Source organism: Panthera uncia (genome assembly GCF_023721935.1).
Source record: "Panthera uncia isolate 11264 chromosome A3 unlocalized genomic scaffold, Puncia_PCG_1.0 HiC_scaffold_12, whole genome shotgun sequence".
NCBI lineage: Eukaryota > Metazoa > Chordata > Mammalia > Carnivora > Felidae > Panthera > Panthera uncia.
Window position 1 is genome coordinate 20,837,035 of NW_026057579.1, and position 22,897 is coordinate 20,859,931.

Below are 22,897 nucleotides of genomic sequence, written 5' to 3' on the forward strand. Positions count from 1 at the left end.
CTTCATGCCAAAACTTACACTAACATCATTGAAAGGAATACAACAAAATCCAGCACCCAACAACATAAAACTCACAATGTCTGACATCCAGTGAAAATTTACCAGGCATATAAATTAAAAGGGAAATATGACCTATAACCAGGAGAATAACAAATCAATAGAAACAGATGCAGAACTGACAGAGACACAGAACTTGGCAGACAAAGATGTTAAAAAAGCTACTATAAATATGCTCAATATGCTCAAGAAGGTACAGAAACACATGGGAAGTGTTGAGGGATAAGTGTAAGATTTTTTTAAGGCCAAAATGGAACTTCTAGAAATGAAAAATAGAGTATCTGAAATGAAAAATACACTGGGTGGGACTGACAGCAGATTAACACTTAATTTGAAAACACAGCAATAGAAAAATATCCTGAATGAAGTACAAAGAGGAACAAAAATACAAAAAAAAAAAAAAAAAGTTAGAAGAACAAAAGGAAAAACAGAAGGAGAACACCAATGATTTGAAGCAATATACCAAACAATCTGATATACATGGAATTGGGGTCCAAAACTCTAGAGGGAAAAACATGACAGAAACAGAAAAAAAAAAATCTTTGGAGAAATAATGGATATTTTTCAAACCATAAACCCACAGATCCATGAGGCTCAACAAAATCCAAGAAGGAAAAACAAAGCAAACCATACTTAGAAATATCATAATCAGGGGCACCTGGGTTGTTGCTCAATTGGTTAAGCGTCTGACTCCTGATTTCAGCTCAGGTCATGATCTCACAGTCATGAGACTGAGCCCCATGTCAGGCTCTGTACTGGGTGTAGAGCCTGCTGAAGATTCTCTCCCCCTCTGCCCCTTGCCTGTAAGCCAGGTCTCTCTCTCTCTCTCTCTCAAAAGAAATATATAACTATAACTATAACTATAACTATAACTATAACTATAACTATAGATATTTGAATTGTTGAAAATTGTTGAAAACCAGTGATTAAGAAAAAATGTAAATAGGTGCCAGAAGTGTAAAAAAAGACCTGTTATGTACAGAAAAACAAAAACTTCTGATCAGAACCTATACCAATGAGAAGTTGATGGAGTTCTAGTCCTAAGTACTGGAAGAAAGACACTGTCAACCTAAAATTCTATATCCAGTTAAAATATATTTCAAAATGAATGTGGGCTTTTAGACAAAGGCTGAGAAAAATCCATTACAAGACATGCAATGCTCTCTAGGCAAAAGGAAAAGAATATCAGGTCAAAACTTGGACCCACACAAAGGAATAAACAGCACTAGTAACAGCAAATATATTTATAGATACAAAGACACCTTTTTGTCTAAGTTTTTAGTTTCTGGGTTGTTTTTTTCTCAATTATCTTAATTTCAATAAAAATCTGTGCTTACAGAAAAACTAAAACAGTAACTCCCCAAAAGAATCCTCATTCCCATGAAGTAACCATTGTTAAGATAGTCATACTGATTTCATAACATTAGTTGGGCATATTTCCATCTTTTTATAATCTCTAGAACAGTTTCTCACCATAGGAATTACATGTTCCTTGAAAGTTAGAAAAAACTCACTGGCAAAATGATCTGGCCCCAGAATCAATTTTGGGAAAAAATTCCTTAAACTTTCTTCCGTAATCCTTGGTTTACCCAGATTTTCTTCTTAACGCAGTTTGAGTGTTTAACAATTCATTTCAGAGAGATTTCAAATCAGCTGGCTTAGAGTTAAATAAAGCTGTCTCACAATTTAAAAAATCTCTTTTCTCTCTATATATATATTCCCATTATTCTTTCATACTTTGGTTTTCTATCTTTTTCCTTGATAAAATGAGATTTATTTGTTTTTTAATCTTAAGAAATAGCTCTTAGATTTTTCAATTCCACAGTTCCTGGTTGTTGTTTTTTTTTAAGTTTGTTGTTTGTTTATTTTGAGAGAGAGAGCAAGAGCAGGGGAGGGGCAGGGAGAGAGAGAGAGAGAGAGAGAGAGAGAGAGAGAGAGAGAGAGAATCCCAAGCAGGCTTCACAGCGCAGAGCCTGACATGGGGCTCAAACCCACTAACCATGAGATCATGACCTGAGCCAAAACTGAGACTTGGATGCTTAACTGACTGAGCCACCCTGGCATACCCTTAGTATCTGTTTTTTAATCCATCAGCTTCTGTTTTTATCCTATTTATATCCTTCCTTTCTCTGAGGCATTTATTTTGACTTTATTTATTTGTTACACTAAATTCTGAGGTTGAGTTCATTTTTTTTTTTAGTCAATTTACTTTTTTTTTAATGTTTATTTATTTTTGAGAGAGAGAGAGAGCGTGAGCAGGGCAGGGGCAGAGAGACAAGGAGACACAGAATCCAAAGTAGGCTCCAAGGGCTGAGTTGTCAGCACAGAGCCTGATGCAGGGCTCAAAATCACGAACTGCAAGATCATGATCTAAGCTCAAGTTGGACGCTTAACCGACTAAGCCTCCCTTAATCAATTTACTTCTAAGAGCAGTATTAGTCTTAGCCTGAGTCTCATTTCAGTTACTTAATAATTTGTTATTTATATTTGATCTTCTATTATTTAAGAACAGTTTTTGTTTGATTTTTCCAAGTGGTTGGAGTAGTGCATTTTAAACTTCTGTTGTAGGGAGAAAATGGACACAAAAAGTTTCAACTTTTCTAGAATTTACTGAGGTTTTCTTTTGTGGCTTAACCCAAAACTTATGTTGTTTTTTTCACCATTGCATGGTCAACTGGAAAAGTATACTTAATCTCAACTTAAATAAAAGCTTTAGAAATGACTAAATAAGGCCCATTATAAAAGCAAATGCACGTTTTATACTATAGTCAGGCTTTCACTTTTAATTAGCGTTAAATATATCCATATGATATTAAGAGTAAGGACAGAGATTCCCAATTTTGCACCTAACCTAACTTTATGTTTACACTGCTAGACCTGTAACAGGCAGAGGGTTTCTTAATAACGTAAGTAATATCTAATCTCAAGGAATGTCCAAAAGTTCTTAAAAATTTCAATGACTATTTAAATTCATTTCCATGTTTGTTTGTTTTTTTTTTAAAGTAGGCTTCACGCCCAGCATGCAGCCCAACACAGGGCCTGAATTCTCGACCCCACGATCAAGACCTGAGCTGAAATCAAGAGTCAGATGCTTAACTGACTAAGCCACCCAGGCGCCCTTCCATGTTCATTTTTAATTGAAACTAAAGTGATAAAATACTGGTAAGTTCTCCATATCAAACACTGTTTTCAAAAATAATGCACCCCTCCTTCTTCTCTAAAATAGTAAAATGTGATTTGACTATTAAGTAGTATGTTAGAACTATGACCTTTCTTGCATGAGAATCTCTAACTAATGTATCTGTGATTACAATAACTCAGGAGCCCTAGCATATCGGAAATTTACACTGAACTAGCAAAATCCGTATATCACTGGCTTTGCCAAATCTATGCTTTTGCAGTGTGTTTGAACTAGAATGATTCCTTTGTTTTCTAATTCTGATTAAAAATTAGTTTCTGAAGTCAAACTTTGTTTCACCCCAAGAGAAAGAGATAGATGAATCCTGACTCTACTGTGAGTTAACTTCTACGTAAGCCTTATTGGGATGTGTGGCTGGCTCAGTCGGTAGAGCATGCGATTCTTGATCTTAGAATGGCTGAGTTCAAGCCCCACACTGGGTCTAAAGCCTACTTAAATAAAACAAACAAACAAAAGTAAGCCTTATTAAGACTCAGTTTCTTATACATAAAATAGATGCAATAATAGTTTACATGTCACAGAGTTATTTGGACAAAATCTTAACATGCATATAAAATGTCTATCATAGTGCCTGGCACAAAGTGAACATTAAATATTTATTATTATTTTTTTGTTTTCCTCATATCAGCTCTCTTTTCTCTTAGATTCACTAATCCCATACTCTGACACTAGCTATGCCTTCTCATTTAAGGTCATGTTCAGAACAATAAACACCTTTACCAACGAACTGATAACAGATGTTAAATTGAGTACCTCTCAGCTATGCTTAATCCTGCAGAGCACCTTTTGGTTTCCAAAGTATCCATGTGTCATTTGGAAAGTATTTCATCTTTCTACTCAAAGCCTTCATGATCAGAGAAGAAAGTGAGTCTCTGTCATACACATTTATTTTATTCTTCAAAAAATATATTTTATCTCTAACCAATAAACTATAGCCCATAACAACAAAACCTCCTCTTTAATTGTCAAGCGAATGATTATTCAATTTTAATAGCTATGCCACTCAATGATTATAGCTGTCATTTGAACAAATGGAACTCCTGTGCCTCTACTAGCATCTTTAGTTTCCAAATAGCTTAATGTCAACTTTCTTTTTTTTATTTGAGACAGACAGAGAAACAGAGAGACAGAGAGGGGGAAAGCCCATGTGCAAGGTGGCAGAGAGCAGGGGAAAAGAGAGAGAGAATCTTAAGCAGGCTCCATGGTTAGGGCAGAGCCCAACACGGGGCTCAATCCCACATCCCTGGGATCGTGACCTGAGCCAAAATCAAGAATCAGACACTCAAATGACTGAGCCCTACCCAAGTGCCCCATCATTTTCAAAAATACAATTTAAGATATGTTAGGTTGCTTCAGTTTATTGCTATATAAAATCACAGGTGTACCTGAGTTAGAGGGAGGAGCGTGGTGAAGTACAGAAAAATAGTACAACTTTTAACTAGCCCATGCCTTCAAATGGCTACCTGCCATAATCTTTAGGGAAAGGCTGTAATTGTGATTCATCTTTCTCTTGAGGGTGAAACCAAAATTTTCCTTCTCACTAGAGCCTATATGCCTCCTTTCATGAAGCTTAGCTATCTTAAAACCCATGTGGTTGGAACAAGTCACATTTCCCCCTAAATTGTTCCCACCTCACCCCCTAACAGGCAAGTATTCTTTTAACAACCAGCTCTCCCAGTAACCTTTCTCAAACTCAGAGAAAATTATAAAAAAGCTCTTTACAGAGAACACAGAGATTATTCATTAAACCACCATAACATATTATCAACAGTTTTTGCCACCCGTCCCAGGCTTAGGAATTCTTAATGTAACTAAGCCATATATACCCACCCTTCCCCATTTTAAAAATTAATTAAAGAAAAGGAACTATTTTTTAAAAAAACATTATGAAGTAGTTATCTCTTAAGCCAAAAGGCATATTTTTACTAGATATATATTATGTGCTAAACCACATACTACATGCTTTGTCTAATTTTGTCTCATGCAACCTATGTAAAGTCAGGTGGGAAGTAATTATATAACAGATGTGAGGGCTGGGGAAAGGAAGGAATAATTTTTATCTAAGATTCACAAAGAAATTCAGCAAACAGGACCAAAGAAATCAACAAGTAATTGAAAGTAAAATGAGCCATGAATAGGCTGCTTACAGATCAGGAGGTAAACTCAAAATAAAACAAAACAAAAAAACACTAGAAGCTGTTACAATACACTTTTATTCTTTTTGTTTCTTGCTACACACGAATTCTTAGACTAGTAATGAGTACCTTACATTTGTAAAGAAGTAAATTCAACTGGACTCTGGCTCCCCTAAGTATAAAGACAATTTCCAAAATCAAAATTACAAATGAAAATTGCTATTTAAAATTTAACTTCTAGCCAGCACACTAAGACAAAAATAAAAGGTGTAGGGATTAGAGCAGAGAGAAGTTACAAGGAGAGATACAAAAACCTAAAGAAGTACAGACTCTGGGGCCAGAACGCCTGGATTCAAATCCCAGCTAGTAACCCTGGGCAAGTTAATGTCTGCATCACTGGAGCTCCTGCAAGGATCAAATGGGTTAATATGTGTAAGTGCTTAGAATAAAAGCCTGATAAATAGAAAGCACTGTATAGTAAAATTATCCTTTTATAGGCAATATGATTTTCTATACAGAATACCCAACAGACTCAGGAAATTATCAGAAATAAGAATTCGGCAGGTTGCTAAATACATATAATTCAATTGTCCTCCTATAAGCCAACAAAGAGAATGTAAATTTCTGGACTTTTTTCGTATGGAAATGTTCAAAAAAACTTAGAGAATAGTACCAAGAATTACACCACCACCACCACCCCCAACACCACAGGTGCCTACTTTAAACAATGATCACATCAACTCATGGCCAATCTGGTTTAATCCCCACCCACAGCTTCCCCTCTACTTTGGATAATAATGAAACGTATCCCAGACACATCCTTGCATCCACTATCATTTCAGTATGTATCTCTAAAAGATAATGACTTTTTTTTTAAAAATTTTTTTACATTTATTTATTTTTGGTAGACAGAGAGAGACAGAACACAAGTGAGAGAGGGGCAGAGAGACAGGGAGACACAGAATGCGAAGCAGGCTCCAGGTTCTGAGCTGTCAGCCCAGAGCCCGATGCGGGGCTCGAACTCACAGATCGCAAGATCATGACCTGAGCCGAAGTCAGATGCTTAACTGACTGAGCCACCCAGGCGCCCCAGATAATGACTCTTTTTAAATATAACTACATACTGTTACCACACCTAATAATTAACAATAATTTCTTAACACTAAATATGTAGTGTTCAAATTTCCCTGATTATTTCATAAATATTTATGTATTAAAATCTGGACCTAAATAAAGTCCAATCATTGCTATTAATCTCAGGTTTCCTTGTCACTTCTCTTCTTTTGTTCCCTACAACTTATTCATTGAAAAAAAAAAAAAACAAGTTGTGTGTCCCAAGGACTTCCCCAAAGCCTTGATTTTGCTGGCTGCATCTCCATAGTATCATTTCATTTGTTTCCCTGTTTTTTATGTTTCCAGTAACTGGCAATGAGAGCTAGAGGCTTGATGCAATTCAGGTTCAAGTTCAATTTTTTTTAAAAATATTTATTTATTTTTGAGAGAGACAGCACAAGCAGGGGAGGGGCAGAGAGAGAGGGACACACAGAATCTGAAGCAGGCTCCAGGCTCCGAGCTGTCAGCACAGGGCTGACATGGGGCTCAAACTTGTGAACTGCGAGATCATGACCTGAGCCGAAGTCAGACGCTTAACTGACTGAGCCACCCAGGAGCCCCTCAAGTTCAATTTTTTAGCAAGAATACTTAATAGGTAGTGTTGTGAACTTTCACTGAGAGAAACCTAATGTCTGGCTGTCTCTCTGTGATGTTAGCAGCCACCAATAATCTTTACTTAGGTCCTGGGATTCATGAAAAAATGGTGATGTTCTACTGATCACTCATTCTTCATTTATTAACCGGAATAATCCCCAGAAAAGAAACTTCCTCTCCTCAACTACATGGTTACTTTCAGGTACAGTGGGATCCTTAGCATACTCCAAAGAAAACTCGTGAGTTTTTGGGGTTTGTTTCTTTTTTTTTTTTTAACTATCATTATGTACTCAGGGACTTAAAGTTGATATGACTGAGTATACTGCAGTTATACTTACGATACTCAAAATGTCTCCTCTTTGGCCAGCCAGAGCCCATCCAATTAAGCACCTTCGTTGTTCTGACACACCCTGTTCATGTTTGATAACTTCTTTGCAGAGATTTCAAGTGCCCAGGTCTGCAATCATCTTTAACCATAAGCCGCTTTCCATATTCAACTTATTTCCTTCTTATTCTATATTTCTACTAAATTGAAAATCCCTAATTCTTCATTATAAATCAGCTGTGTTATACACTCTGAATATTATGATTGAACACAGACCCAGAAATTATCAATTATAGCACTATGTCTCACTGAAGTCTACTTTCAGCATTCCATTAAATGCAAAAAAAAACAAAAAAACCAAAAAAAAACAAAAGCTTCCGAACCTATTCTCTGCTGGCATTCTGACTCTGGCATATTTTTTCATGTTCTATTCCAAAATTTGGGTATGGTTTTTTAAAATGCACAATGAAATTTCACTGTTGTTTTTTTCTTTGAATAATTGATAAAATCATCAAGTATGGGGAAATGGTCAAACTCTTAGAAGTTGAATTATTCTGGGGTGCCTGGGTGGCTCAGTCGGTTAAGCAGCCGACTTCGGCTCAGGTCATGATCTCACAGTCCGTGAGTTCGAGCCCCACATCGGGCTCTGTGCTGACAGCTCAGAGACTGGAGCCTGCTTCAGATTCTGTGTCTCCCTCTCTCTCTGACCCTCCCTCGTTCATGCTCTGTCTCTCTCTGTCTCAAAAATAAATAAACATTTAAAAAAATTAAAAAAAAAAAAAAAGAAGTTGAATTATTCTGTACCATAATTCAGACTTTTGGAAATCCTCATACCTCATCCTTAACATTAAAATTCATGATGCTGTGACTATTTGACGTACTTAATGTATTTGCTATGCTATGCCCCCTTAAAATCATAGAAATGGCACTATCAGTAGTAAAGAGATATTTACCTTACTTTACTAAAAAATTAAACATTTAAAGCCCTGTCACACTACAGCACCAGCATTCATCACTGTGGAAAAGCAGTATCCTATACCTACTGGCCATTTCTTCATAAAACACTGAAAAGTCATGGCTTTGGTCGCCAAAAATCACTTACATCCACAATTTTTACTACTTTGATACTAAATCACAATCAGAAATTACATTACTGAATGCCAATTCTCCTTGAAAAAAGCAGGTATGAACTGATATCCTGGTGCAATTTCTTTTCTTCGCAGTTTAAGTGTACCCTTTCCCTGCAGCCAACGTTGCTGGGCTTCAATCACAGGAACCAATGCAACTTTTCCAGGCAACACTGGCTTTAAAACTAAAACAAAGACCACCAACCACCATCACCAAGGACAACAACAAAACAAAATAACAACAAAAATCCTCTGCCCAAGTATGGATTTCTCAGTGATAAAACAGTAACACATCTCTATGAAGTGCTGGTATGTTCTCTGAACATCAGTGCTTTCATCCAACTGAAAAACAAAAAATTCTGCTAGCATGCACACATGACAGTAATTGCTTTTCCAGATGGTATGCCTTTGATAAGGGATTTTTGCCAAAAGCTCATTTTACTTTCTCTCCAAGCATAATATTTGCCATTAACTTTGAAACTGGTTTTACAAGCTTCTCACTAGTAGTGTGAGTTGACCTGTTTTTTGCTATGAGAAGGGTAACTGTGAATAATACTTACTGGTGTGGTCTTCTCCGTCTTTAGCAACAACATTAATCTCACACTGAGAAGCATTATTTTATAAAATTTATACACATTTCACTTTTCATCACAAGTCTAAAAAGTAGTATTTCTAAGGCAGAAATATTAATTCAATTCCCCAGGGTGGCATGGAAGGAGAAGAGCCAAAGCCTGTGCTCTTTCCATCATCCCACAGAGAGAAATGTAGCAAGGGAACACCTATTCCCTCAATATACCCTGTTGACAATTGTTTTCAAATGTTTTCTTGAGTCCAAACATTTTTTAAAGGTACCATTTTAACTTAATATAAACTGTAATCTAAGATATAACCTTATAAATGTTCTAGGGCCATAATTCAGGTACTGATTTTATTTTGCTTTGATCCAATCTCAAAACCTAAAGCACCCCCCCCTCAAAAAATTTACAAAAAAATATTGTCGAAATGTATTATATAAAACTTCCGTGAAATTTTTGTTTGTGAAATTTTCACTTCTTCATTTTCAAAGGGGAAAATAAAAAATATTAATAAAGGATATTGTGTGAAAGCTTGGAAATAAATGAGTGGGGAGATATAAGAAACTGATGAATTAGAGATATCCTAATTTAAGGAATTAGGCAAATAAATTTGGCTATGTTGCACTTTCACAAGTAGAGCCATAGTTAGCAACCACAACCAATTCATTAGCAAATCCAATTGATCAGAACTTCCTATTCCCTAATCTTAACTTCTGTTGAGATCTGAGCATAGTACTCAGATAGGACTTCTAGAATTTGATTTTATGTGCTCATCTTCTGACTGTTTTTAAATGGTTTTCAAATGAGTGTATTTAGCTTCTCTAGCCCCAACAGTAAACCTTTGTAGTGAAAAATGCCTTCAACTTCATTTATAAGGAAGTTATAAATAATTTATATTCTTCCCCATTATCTAGAATCATTCTTTGGAAAGCTTGGACATTCGACTAATGTTGTTAAAAAATAAGAGAAATGTTCTGGAAACAAGACAAATTATATATTTAATCATCATTATTATTTGATTCAAAATGACACACAAAAAAATTTAGAGAAGTACAAGATATCTACTAGCTGCCAGAACAGTTCTAAAACTTCTCATCAAAGCAATCTCTTTTTCGTCTATTTGATTCAAGGTAACTTTTCTTTGACAAACATTGTTCAGTTACACCAGCCCCTTTAGAAGACAGTCATTTATTTTAACTGACGCAGTCAGGATTTTCCAATGTCATGGATTCTTATTATTTTAGAACTTATTGCTTTACATATTCTTCTTCCAAAACAGAACAAAATTAAATTAATAATCCTAGTAATAAGTGATACATTTTTCTCAGATCTTTTTCTCTGTATTCGAGCAAGATTAATTTACAAACCTCTATAATATATACAGAGAACCACCAACTTTGACCTGCCCCCTGAAATAATAATTTTCCATACTTCTTGCCTATTTGGAAACACATTAGAAAAAAACTTTTTTTTGTTTTTAAATAAATACCTAACTATATTCAGTTTAGAATTTATATGTATTTTAGAAAAATAGATAGCACTATGTTTTTTGTTGACACTACATTTCCATTCATTGTTTTGAACTGGCATATGTAGTCTTTAAAGTGGGATCCACCCCATGACTTGGAAGTGTCACTTGATTCTTTAATTACATATCTCCCTTTTCTGGTCCAAGTGAAACTGACCTATCAGATCCCAAAGGTCCTACAGAGACAGTCCATGTAAAAGTGATACCTCTTGGTGAATAAAAAACCCTTAATAATAAGTTTAGGAGACCAAGAACAAAAAGGTTTCCAAATCAAACCAAAGGACAATCACTAAGATCTCATGTATCATGTGAGCAGACTCTGTCAGAATGCTTAATTCATCTGCCTATCCCAGAGGGTCATACATAAAATAATTACTAAATTGACATTTTTAATAAATAATAAATAATAATTTAATAAATAATAAAATTAAAACTATTATCTAACCTAGTTTACTCAGTCTCAATCTGCACCCAGTATATTCCTTATAATTGACATGCTTTACTAATCATAAAGATGATCTCCCTTTTAAATCCGCATCTTTTCTGTTTTGGGGGCAAAAGGGTAGGGAAGGATGAATTTTTCCATAAAAGCTAAGCATTCTAACACAAAAACTTTTAAACTTATGAAATCTGTATATAGAAACCAATATTACAAAATGACTTCCAAGGAGTCAGATTAAAGTAAAATTGTGCCTCAAATACCTTAGAAAAAGTAGAAATTCTAAATGTTGGGGTCTTCATTTGGAACCAAAATTTTCTACTGCATGATCTTGCTGATGGTCCTTGATTTTATCATCAGAGTCGGTTCCAGTTACATTTCCACTAATAAGGACAGATCTACAGTAGAAGAAAGAAGATACACTTAGTCTACTGAAAACATTACAGATTTAGATTCTATTACATATCATTGTTTCCCTGTAAGCACACGAAAATTCTTACACAGATGCTTTATTCAAGAAATGCCAATTCTCATCCTTGTCCCTACTACAGATTTTAAAAATTGAAATTAAAGATTAAAAGCTCAATAATTAATTAATTAATTAATAAGAGATCATTAGTTACTAGCTTTAAAAAGGTTCAGATCCCCAATGAAGATATGTAGCAAACTGGGCTTTGCATCAGTATTCCAAGGAGACCGCGACCCTCAACTATTAGCTTACTCTCATCAGAATTGCTGACGTTACCCCAGCAGCAGTGGCTTCACCCAGTTTTAGGTAAAGTGGAACAGTAGGAGGGAATGGGATTCCTCGCAGAAGATACCTCAATGCAATGGCTCCTTACCGGATCACTGTCACTGGGACATGACAAACTTGATTTTTTCTAAACTAATGATAGTATTATATCTTCCCATTTTTATCTCAAAGCTAATTCCTAACGGTGGGGGGCTTTGCAGATTATCAGAGGATGCATAAGAAATGTGAAACCTGCTGGCTTTCATTACTTAAAGCTTAACTGGTTTAGGCTTTACCACTCAGGGTTAAGTTTTTCACTAAATTTAATATTCCCTTTAGATCACAAAGACACAGTGGATTAGGTCCAGAGATGATCACTATATCACAGGTCAATTCAGGAACTGTGCCAGTTAATTCTACCTATGGCTTCCACCCATAATCCCTGGGCTTTATTCAAAACACAAACCATTCTGGCCAATTACCCTCTCCCCTATTTTCACACCCCAGTCTTCTCTGTGCTTTCTCACCCACCCCATGTGTTCCCCCACCACTGCCCTTCCTTTTAACCTTTTCCCCAGGGAACCTATGGAAAACTCTTTTACATAGTGAAACAAATCACCTCTACATCCTCAACCTATCAGTGAACACTGCTTTCAACCGCTGGGCTAAATCTGGCTCTTGAGAGGAGCCCTCTACAGTGAAGGTTAACACAGTAGGGATCAACCTTCCCCACAGTGATATTTCCAGACCCAAACTCACAAGCAATCCCATTCCTGCCTTCAAGCTCAAGCCATCTGGCTTCCTACTCTCTTCTCTTTGTCATTCAATATCCCAATCTATCATTCCTAACCTAGGTCCAGACTTGATCCCTTAGATGTGCTCTACTGCTCTCATTTCTCCAGGTAGTTACTGTGTTATTACCAGTCTCAAAATCTTGACTGTCACCCAAGCTATCCATCTACTGAGTATGCTACTTTCTTCCTTCCACTTCACCACCCTCAAATTCCTAATGCTGGTTGGATTTAATCACCTGCTAGAGAGAAAACACACAACCATGTGGACTGATCCTGCTATTAACATTAAAGTCTTCAATTTTATATATACTTTAATTTTCTTTAATGTTTATTTATTTTTGAGAGAGAGAGAGAGAGAGCATGAGTGGGAGAGGTGCAGAGAGAGAGGGAGACACAGAATCCGAAGGAGGCTCCAGGCTTGGAGCTGTCAGCACAGAACCCGACACGGGCTTGAACTCAGACTGCAAGATCATGACCTGAGCAGAAAGTCAGAGGCTTAACTGACTGAGCCACACAGGTGTCCCTAAAGTCTCCAATTTTAAACAATGAATGCTATCCAGTGAGCCTTTTACATATCGTTAATCAGGTCCTTCCCCCATTATTCACACTGCCTTTCCTTCCAAACTTTTGGTACACCTCCTCTTCCCGTCCTATGGGAGGTGGGATGGGAAAGCGGTTTCTTCATGTTTTCCTTAACTGTTTGTGTAGGTTGTTATTATTATGAAAACACTATTTCTTTCATTTACTTTGAACGTTTTTTCAATTGCTAGTTTTTAATATAAAAGTTTTTATTTTTAGGTGGCCAGATTTGTCCACCACTGCCTTCTCCGTTTATTATTTCTCTGCTTAGAAATTTCTCCTCCTTCGGGGCGCCTGGGTGGCGCAGTCGGTTAAGCGTCCGACTTCAGCCAGGTCACGATCTCGCGGTCCGTGAGTTCGAGCCCCGCGTCAGGCTCTGGGCTGACGGCTCGGAGCCTGGAGCCTGTTTCCGATTCTGTGTCTCCCTCTCTCTCTGCCCCTCCCCCGTTCATGCTCTGTCTCTCTCTGTCCCAAAAATAAATAAAAAACGTTGAAAAAAAAAAATTAAAAAAAAAAGAAATTTCTCCTCCTTCAATGATAGCAGATAAATACTCTGATTTTTACCTTGTCTATAGGCTAATTGTTTCAATACTTCATCCCAAAAGATGTATGAAATGAGATTTGACTCTAAACTGTTTTCTGAATTGCCAACCAGTTTTCCTGACAACATTCAGTAATTCTCACCATCCTTTGGTTTATAAGGGTTTTTTTTCCCACATATTTCATTGGTTTTTCTAAAATAAGGCTGACTTCTGGGCTATAATCTGTTGCAGTAATGTAATTGTTGTTTCCTTATATGTTTTAATTTGTGGTAAGAATATTCTTTGGTATTCTCATCTCCAATTCGTCCCAACAACAGTTAAGATACATTTTACCAGTTTCCCAGGACATGCCAAGTGATTTCATGAGTAAGAAATGGTTGCCCAGTCTACTCTGAGTACTGTGTCTTTCTGTTACGGTTGTTGCCTATACACATTGCTCCTTTCTGTTTTAAGGCATCATCCATTCCACTACTGAGTCAAGAACCGAAACCTCTCTAACCGTGCTAGAAAGACACCCTTCTTAAATATTTATTCACCTGGAGCCAGATTCATAAATTCATAAAACCTTGCTCTTTGCAATTTTCCATGTTCTGTATGTGGTCTTTTCATTTATAAAATCTGATGTGCATAAAATAAAGGTATCTCATACACAATTTTTATTTCATAGGCCAACATTTTTATCATCTCTGAAGTATTTTTCAGATTTTCCTATTATCTTTTAAGATCCACAGGTGTGTTTAGTATTTTTAGTTTACATCTTTTGCATACACTGACATCAAAATATTTTATCAAAACTGAAAAATGATGTAAAAGGAACACATATTTTAACAGTCTCATTCCTATGTCACCCACATGCAGCTCACATTGCCCTTGATTGCTATTGGTCACCACTTTTGTTAGTTTTTTCTATGTCCTTCCAGCAATTCTTTATGTAAATACACTTAACTGAAGAACAGTCTTATTCCTCCTATCTTCTTAAACAAAATTCCCAGTTTTACACCTTACTTTTTTTTTCAATCAGCACATCCTACAGGTGTTCCATGTTAGGGTCTGTTTCAGCATTGTTTTTAAAGCGCCGTGACATTTCATTACATGAATATATACTAGTTTGGGTAACTAGGCCCGCGATTGTAAGAGATTAGACTCCACAAATTTAAGTGTTGTTTTTAAAAGCAATTTAGAGTTCAAGAGCAGCAACTGTACAGACCAAAACAGTACAGAAACCTATGTAGTGTGATTTCACAAATTTGTAATTTTATTGATAAATATAAGTTCTCTTGTACATCACTTTATCTTTTCTCTCAAGTTTACTGTAAGCCTATCTAAAAATCTATCAACTGTTATAGTCATATGAGAGTGAGGAGCCTCAGATAATAAAAGCTGCCCAATCTCACTGAGAGCTTCAATGGGCTGACAAAAATGAAATACAGCTGCACAAGAGTCAAGACAGTTGTACAAGTCAAGAAATGTTTCATTCTGACTTAGTGGAATCAGAAAAGGTTTCACAGGAGAAAGAGCCCCTTAAGTTCAATCCTAAACGAAGAAATACTCAAGAGGCAGATGAAGGCAAGAGAAAGCATGAAAGAGGGATCAGAATAAAGAGCTGTTTGAAATAGCACACCTTGTCAAGAACTCTAAGGGTTCCACTTCCACTCAGAATACAGAGAGCCACAAAAGAATGCCAATCCCACCCTCATGAGTAAAAGCCAGATCTATCAAATGAAAACTTCTCTTAAGCCTAACAAAGAGTCAAGGTCACAGGGCAACCAAGTAAATTTAATTCCAAAGAGGGACAAGTTCCTCCAAGGAGAGACCACACACATAACTTGTTTTACCTTCAGTAGGTCACAGAAAAAGAAGTGGTCACCGTACACGTGTGTAAGAAAAAGAAATCAGCTAAGATTTTAACAAATTCTTAAAGACTAAGTGTAGACTGATGTGTCAGTTTGGAATGGCTGGAGACCCCAGACACACGCAGAGTTTACACTCAACTGTAAGTTCTTCTGCATGCCTCGGCCAGGTGCTCACAAGAAAAATTAAAGGTAAGCCAGAGAGAGCCCTGCATCAATAGGCAAGTGTGCAGGAGGTTACAAGAATGGGCATGAAACCCTGCCTGATTCCTCAACCTTTCATCAAACACAGAGCAAAAGCCTAGAGCCACTAGGGGAAGGACAGAAAACCCTCTCAACCTAGGATCCAGGCAAAAATCTACTGCTTCAGAGGAGAATACAAGCAAAATGCCTCTGCCTCTGGAGGAGGAGGAGGAAACAGTCTCAAGCCTCAAGACACAGGCAAAGATACACTGATGCTAGGAAAAGGTAGAGGCAAAAAAAAAAAAAAAAAAAAAAAAAATTCTGCCACTTTTGGGGAGGGAGCAGGAAAGAGTCATGGGAAAAGGATCCTGCACCAATATCAAAAGGGATCAACTACTACATGACCAAATACAAATATATGGCAGAATCTGACTACCACAAGGGAGAAAGAGCAGAAAAGCTAAGAAAGCCTCACCACCAACACCCAGGAACATAGGGCCTGACCAGGATTGGGTCTGGACTAGGACAAGAGAAGCCTGCCCTGCCCCACAGACACAGGCGTGGGTAACAAGCAACAATAATCACTGGGCAGAGGGACAATAACATAAAGAGAAATCTCTCTGGTACACAGATATGCAAAGACTGTTGAAAGATGAGGGTGGTACAGGAACACAGAAAAAATCCTGTAATACCACATGCCACACTCTAGACGCAAGGGAACAGCAGCCAACTGCTGGAGAAATTTGAAGCCTGTGGTACAATGAAGGTAATGAGGGCAAAAGAATCCAAACCTCACTCGGTTCATGATTAGATTGACTCAACCTCCAGCACAAACAGCCTAACAAAAGAAGAGCGTTTCAATCTCTCCTATTCTTCTGTACACAATGATGAACATTAAATCAAAAATTATGAAGCATACACAAGAGCAAAAAAATAATAATAACCCTTTGTCAAGAGATAAAGCAATCAACACAATCAGAAATGATTTTGCTATTGAAAGTATCAGCCATTTAAAAATAACTATAAATATGTTAAATGATCTAGTAGGAAAGATGGAAAACATGCACAAACAGAATGGACATTTTCACCAGTGAGATGGAAACTGTAAAAAAAAAGGCAAAATATAAAAGATAGAAACAACAGAAAAATCCTATTAGAGAAAAAAATTCCTGAGACAGGCTCAAAAGCAGTCTGGACACAGATGAGGAAAGAATTGGTGAACTAAAAGACAAGTCGGTAGAAAGAATCCAAAATGAAAACAGGTAAAAAGAGTGATGGGAAAATACAGCTCGGGGCATCCAAGAGCTGTAGAATTATAACAAAATATCTAATATTCAACTGAAGCCTGAAGAGAAGGAAACAAAAAAAATGAGATGAAGAGATAATGGCCAAGAATTTTTCCAAATGAATCCAAGACAACAAAACAGCAAAAAAATCCTGCAGAATCCGAATCATAAAATATACCTAAATGCGTGTGTGTGCGCACGTGCACACACACACACAAATATGTACGGATAGATCATAGCTAAAATGCAGAAAGATAAAAAAATCCCAAAGGCAGACAGAGAAAAAAAATTACTACATACAAAGATTAAAATTTCCTTCTCTTCAGGAAATTACACAAGCAAAAGAAAATAGCATAGAAAGATTAAAAAGCTGAACATAAAATTCTATCACCAGAAAAAAAGTTTTCAAAATTGAAGAAAGAAAGAATGTTTTGACAAATAAAACCTGACAGGATGCACTGCCTGCAAACATCAAAAATGTTAAAGGAAGTTCGTTAGGCAGGGGTAAAAGTTACCAGGTAAAAATGTAGATCTACAAAAATAAATGATGAGCACTATAAAGAGAAGGTAAATATAAAGTACGGTTTTTTTCTTATTTTTATTCATTTTAGAATGAATGAAGAACATTTAGAATGAAGAACACAAATAATGTATTGTGGGGTTAACAACATATATACAAGCAAAGTTTATGACAACATACATAAAGAGGAAAGACAGAAAATAAAGTATTCGGGCATAAGGTGATCATGTGACACATGAAATATATAATGTTATTTATACAAAGATTATCAAAAGCTAAAGTTGTATCTTTTAAACCCTAGAGTAGTGATTCTCAAGCAGGGGGGTATTTTACTCCCTCAGGGACATGTAGCAAACTCTGGAAACATTTTTGGTTCTCATAACTGGGGGTGGGGAGTGGGTGCTACTGTCATCTAGTAGAGAGAGGCCAGAGACGCTGCCAAAATTCCTACAATGCACACAGAATATCCCCTCCAGTCCCCAACAACTATCCAACTGAAAATACCAGTAGTGCCAAGGTTGAAAAGCCATGACTTACAGCAACTGCTAAAATATATGTGTATATATACATAGATATACATACTAACATATGTGTGTACATACATATATGTATTTATACATGTGTATATAAGTGTATACGTGTGTATATACATGTATATCTATGTATATAGAATAAGCCAAGAGTTTACATAAAATGGAATTATGAAAAAAGACTAACTCAAAGGATATAATAATCAATATTCTAATCAGTAGAAGATAGAAAATCGCTAAGACATAGAAGACTTGAAAACACTATCAATTGACTTGACCTAGCTGAACACTTATAGAATATTCTACACAATGAGAGCAGATATATATTCTTTTCAAGGGCACATTGAACATTCACCAAGAAAGACCACATCCTGGGCCATAAAATGAACCTCAACATATTTAAAAGAATTAAAGTCAAATGATGTATTTTCTCTGACCAAAACAGAATTAAATCAGAATAAATAAGTGAAAAATAAAGAATTACTGAGGGTTAGGAATTGAACAACACACTCCTAAATTTCCCAAGGGTCAAAGAGTAAGAAATTTTAAAAATATGTTTAATTGAATGAAATTTAAAATAGAACATATCAAAATTTGTGGGATACCACCTACATAGTTTTTAGAAACAGAAGAGCATTAAATGCTTATATTAGAAAACAAGCAAAGTCTTGAACCAATAATAATAAGCCTTCATCTTAGAGAAGTAGAAAAAGAATAAACTAAACACAAAGCCATTAGAAGGAAGAAATAAAATTGAAAAAAAAAACTAGAGAAAATCTATGAAACTGAAATCTAGTTCTTTGAAACATTCAATAAAATTGAATAAACTTCTGGCTAACGTGATCAAGCAAAAAAGAGAAGCCACAAATCATTTATATCAGGAATGAAAAAAGAGCACCACTAGAGATGTTATAGCTACTAAAAGGATAACAAAAGAATACTATGAACAACTTATGGCAATACATTTTACAACTTCCATAAAATGTACCAATTTCTTAAAAATCTGAAGATAAACTACCAAGTTCACTAAAAGAAGAAACCAGATAATAAGGATAGCTCTTAATATATTAAGGACATTTAATTCATAATTTAAAACCTTCCCATGAAGAAAGTTCCATGACAAGTGGCTTCCTTGGTGAATTCTACCAAACATCTACAAAAGAAGTTATACCATATTACATAAACTCTTCCAAATATACATAAGAAGAAAACCGTTCTCAATTCATCTTATAAGCACTACTCATAAATTTCAGCATTACTCTGATACAAAAAACAGACAAAAGAAAAAACTTCAAGAAAAATTAACTACAGACTAACATCCTTTCATGAATATAGACACAAAACATCTTAAACAAATATTAAAAAAATGAATCCAGCAATAAAGAAAAAGGAATATATATAATGACCAAACAGAATTTATCCCAGCAATGCACTATTAATATTAATATTAGTTCCACATATGAAAAAAAAATCCACCAATGAAATTCACCCTAACAATGGACTAAAATATAAATGATCATCTTAATAGATGTAAAAAAAAAATTAGAAAAAGCCCAGTCATTCATGATTCAAAACTCAGAAAACTAGAAACAGAAGGGAAGGTCCTCAGCCTAGGACATGAGTCTACAACAAATCTACAGCTAATATACATAATCATGAAATACTAAATGCTTTCCCTCTAAGATCAGGAATAAGGCAAGAACATCTGCTCACCACTCCTATTCACTGTACTGGGCTGCCAGTACAACAATGCAAGAAAAATGAACAAATAAAAGCCTATAGATGAAAAAAAAAAAAAAAGAAACAAAAATGCCTTTTTTTTTTTTCCACAAATGATAGCATTGTCTATATAGAAAATCCCAAAGAATCTACTACTGAAACTGGTAAGACAATTTAGCAAAATTGCAGAATACAAAGTCAACACACAAAATTCAATTGTACTTCTATATGGTAGCAATGAATAATTAGAAATAAATGAACAAAACAGTAGCAATTACATTAATATCAAAAAATACTTAGGATAAATATAACAAAATAAATGGAAGATTTGTATGCTCAAAACTATAAAACTCTGAGTGAAAAATCAAGGATCTTAATAAATGGAGATATACTCTTCTCAAAGACCAGATCCATCAATATTGTTAAAACAGCAATTCTCGGGGCGCCTGGGTGGCTCAGTCGGTTGAGCGTCCGACTTCAGCTCAGGTCACGATCTCACGGTCCATGAGTTAGAGCCCCTCGTCAGGCTCTGGGCTGATGGCTCAGAGCCTGGAGCCTGCTTCCGATTCTGTGTCTCCCTCTCTCTCTGCCCCTCCCCCATTCATGCTCTGTCTCTCTCTGTCTCAAAAATAAATAAATGTTAAAAAAAAATTTTTCTTTTTTAAATTAAAAAAAAAAAACCAGCAATTCTCATGCATTTATAGATTTAACCTAAGTCCCAATTAAAATCCCAGGAGATTTTTTTTTTGTAAAAACTGACAAGCTGATTCTAAAATTTATATGGAAATGACAAGAACCTAAAATACTCAAGACAATTCTGGAAAAAAAAAAAAAAAAAAAAAAGAAGTTGGAAAACTTACAGTACCTGACTTCAAGACTTTGTTTAAAGCTATAGTTATCAAGACCTTGTAATTCTGGCATAAAGATAAACATACAATCCAAGAGAAAGGAAGAGACAATCCAGAAACAGATCTATAAATTCACAGTCAACTGAGTGTCAACAAAAGTACCAGGGTAATTCAATGGAATTGGCTTTGTAACAAATGCTACTGAAGCAACTGACAATCCCTTTGGTGGGTGGAGGAGAGCCTCAATTTATACCTCATATCTTATACAAAAATTAATAGACCTAAATATTTAAAAATGCAAAACTATAAAACACCTAGAGCAAAATTTAGGAGAAAATTAGGGGGTCCTAGGTTAGCCTAGGGGTTGTCAAACTTTTTTTGCAAAAGGCTATACAGTGAATATTTTAAGTTTTATGGGCTACACAGTCTCTACTGTAAATACTCAACTCTGTCATATTGCAACCATAGGCAATGTGTAAACAAATGGGCATGGCCATGTTGCAACAAAACTTGATTTACAAAAACAAGCAGTGGGTTCAGTTAGGTGTAGTCTGCCAAACTGAGTTAGACAAAGAGTTTTTAGGTCTGACACAAAAAGCACAAATCATAAAAGAAAAACTGATATATCACAGTAAAACAACATTTTTAAATTCTACTCTTCAAAAGACAGTGTTATGAAAATGTAAAGACATGTCACAAACTTGGAGAAAATATCTGCAGAAATTATCTGCAAAACACAGACCTCATAAGGAACGTGTTTTTGGAACATAAAGAACGTTTCAATACAATAAGAAATCAGCATTCCAATAAACATAATGGCATTCCAAAAAAAAAAAAATTGAACAATGCTAAAATGACAACTCTAGCAAGCAGTCTCATTACTTGGTACATGTGTTTAATCTTTCCTACTGGCCTTTAGGCTCCCTGAAGCTAGACTACTCCTGTCTGAATAGAGCATCCAACATTCCAGCTTATACAAAAAAGATAACCAACAAATGAAACAAAGTTATCAGGACATTTTAAAAAGTATTTATTTATTTATTTATTTATTTATTTATTTTGAGAGAGAGAGAAAAAGACTGCAGGAGAGGGGCAGAGAAAGAGGGAGAGAGAGAATCCCAAACTCTGTGCTGACAGCATAGAGTCGGACGCGGGGCTGGATCTCATGAACTGTGAGGGCATTACCTGAGCCGAAATCAAAAGTCAGACGCTTGGGGCGCCTGGGTGGCTCAGCCAGTTAAGTGTCCGACTTTGGCTCAGGTCATGATCTCACGGTCCCTGAGTTCGAGCCCCACGTCAGGCTCTGTGCTGACAGCTCAGAGCCTGGAGCCTGCTTCAGATTCTGTGTCTCCCTCTCTCTCTCTGACCCTCCCCCATTTATGCTCTGTCTCTCTCTGTCTCGAAAACAAATAAACATTAAAAAAAAAAAAAAAGTCAGATGCTTAACCAACTGAGCCACCCATATACTCCTATCAGAGCACTTTTCAAGTTAATTTTTTTAATGTTTATGTATTTATTGAGAGAGAGAAAGAGAATGGGGGGGGGGGGGAGGCAGACAGAGAGGAAGACAGAGAAATCCCAAGCGGGCTCCGCACTGCCAGCACAGAGCCAGACACGGGGCTCAAACTCACGAACCATGAGATCATGACCTGAGCTGAAATTAAGAGTTGTACACTTAACTATCTGAGCCACCCAGGCACCCCATTAAGTTAATATTTAGAGTAGTTAATATACGTACCTGATATAAAAAGTAAACTGTCTTAAAGAGTTATGGTAAACAGAAAATTTCCCCCAATCATCCTGCTCCCTTTCCTTGTTTATTATGTATTCATAGGTATTCTATACATATAAAAGCATTTATATTTTTTTAATGAAAGTGGTGACATACTTACACAGCTTCTCATCATGATTTTTTAATTTAATGTACCTCAGAGTTTATTTCACATCATTCCTTATAGAATTCCCTCATGCTTTTAAACAATTTCATAACATTATATGAATACATCATAATTTACTTAATATTCTCTCACTGATGAATTCTTGTGTTGTTTCAGTATTGACAATGCTGTAAATAATATCTGTGTACTTATGAAGTAGAATTACTAAAAGAGTATCTTAATTTTATTTTATTTTTTTAATTTTTTTTAATCTTTATTTATTTTTGAAAGAGAGAGACAGCGTGTGAACAGGGGAGGAGCAGAGAGAGAGGGAGACACAGAAT

The 22,897-nt window shown here is 35.9% G+C and overlaps 1 protein-coding gene across 16 annotated transcripts in view; it reads right to left on the reverse strand.

Moving 5' to 3' along the window:
• The window catches only part of NCOA1 (nuclear receptor coactivator 1), a 241,278-nt gene that overhangs the window by 173,413 nt on the left and 44,968 nt on the right, over nucleotides 1-22,897 (reverse strand). For 15 of the 16 annotated variants that reach the window (XM_049651961.1, XM_049651964.1, XM_049651962.1 and 12 more), the window contains one exon: nucleotides 11,356-11,490. The exons of the other annotated variant lie outside the window; for it this stretch is intronic. The gene's annotated coding sequence lies outside the window, so the exon portion shown is untranslated. The remainder of the gene's footprint in view (nucleotides 1-11,355; nucleotides 11,491-22,897) is intronic. 16 annotated transcript variants of the gene reach the window in all.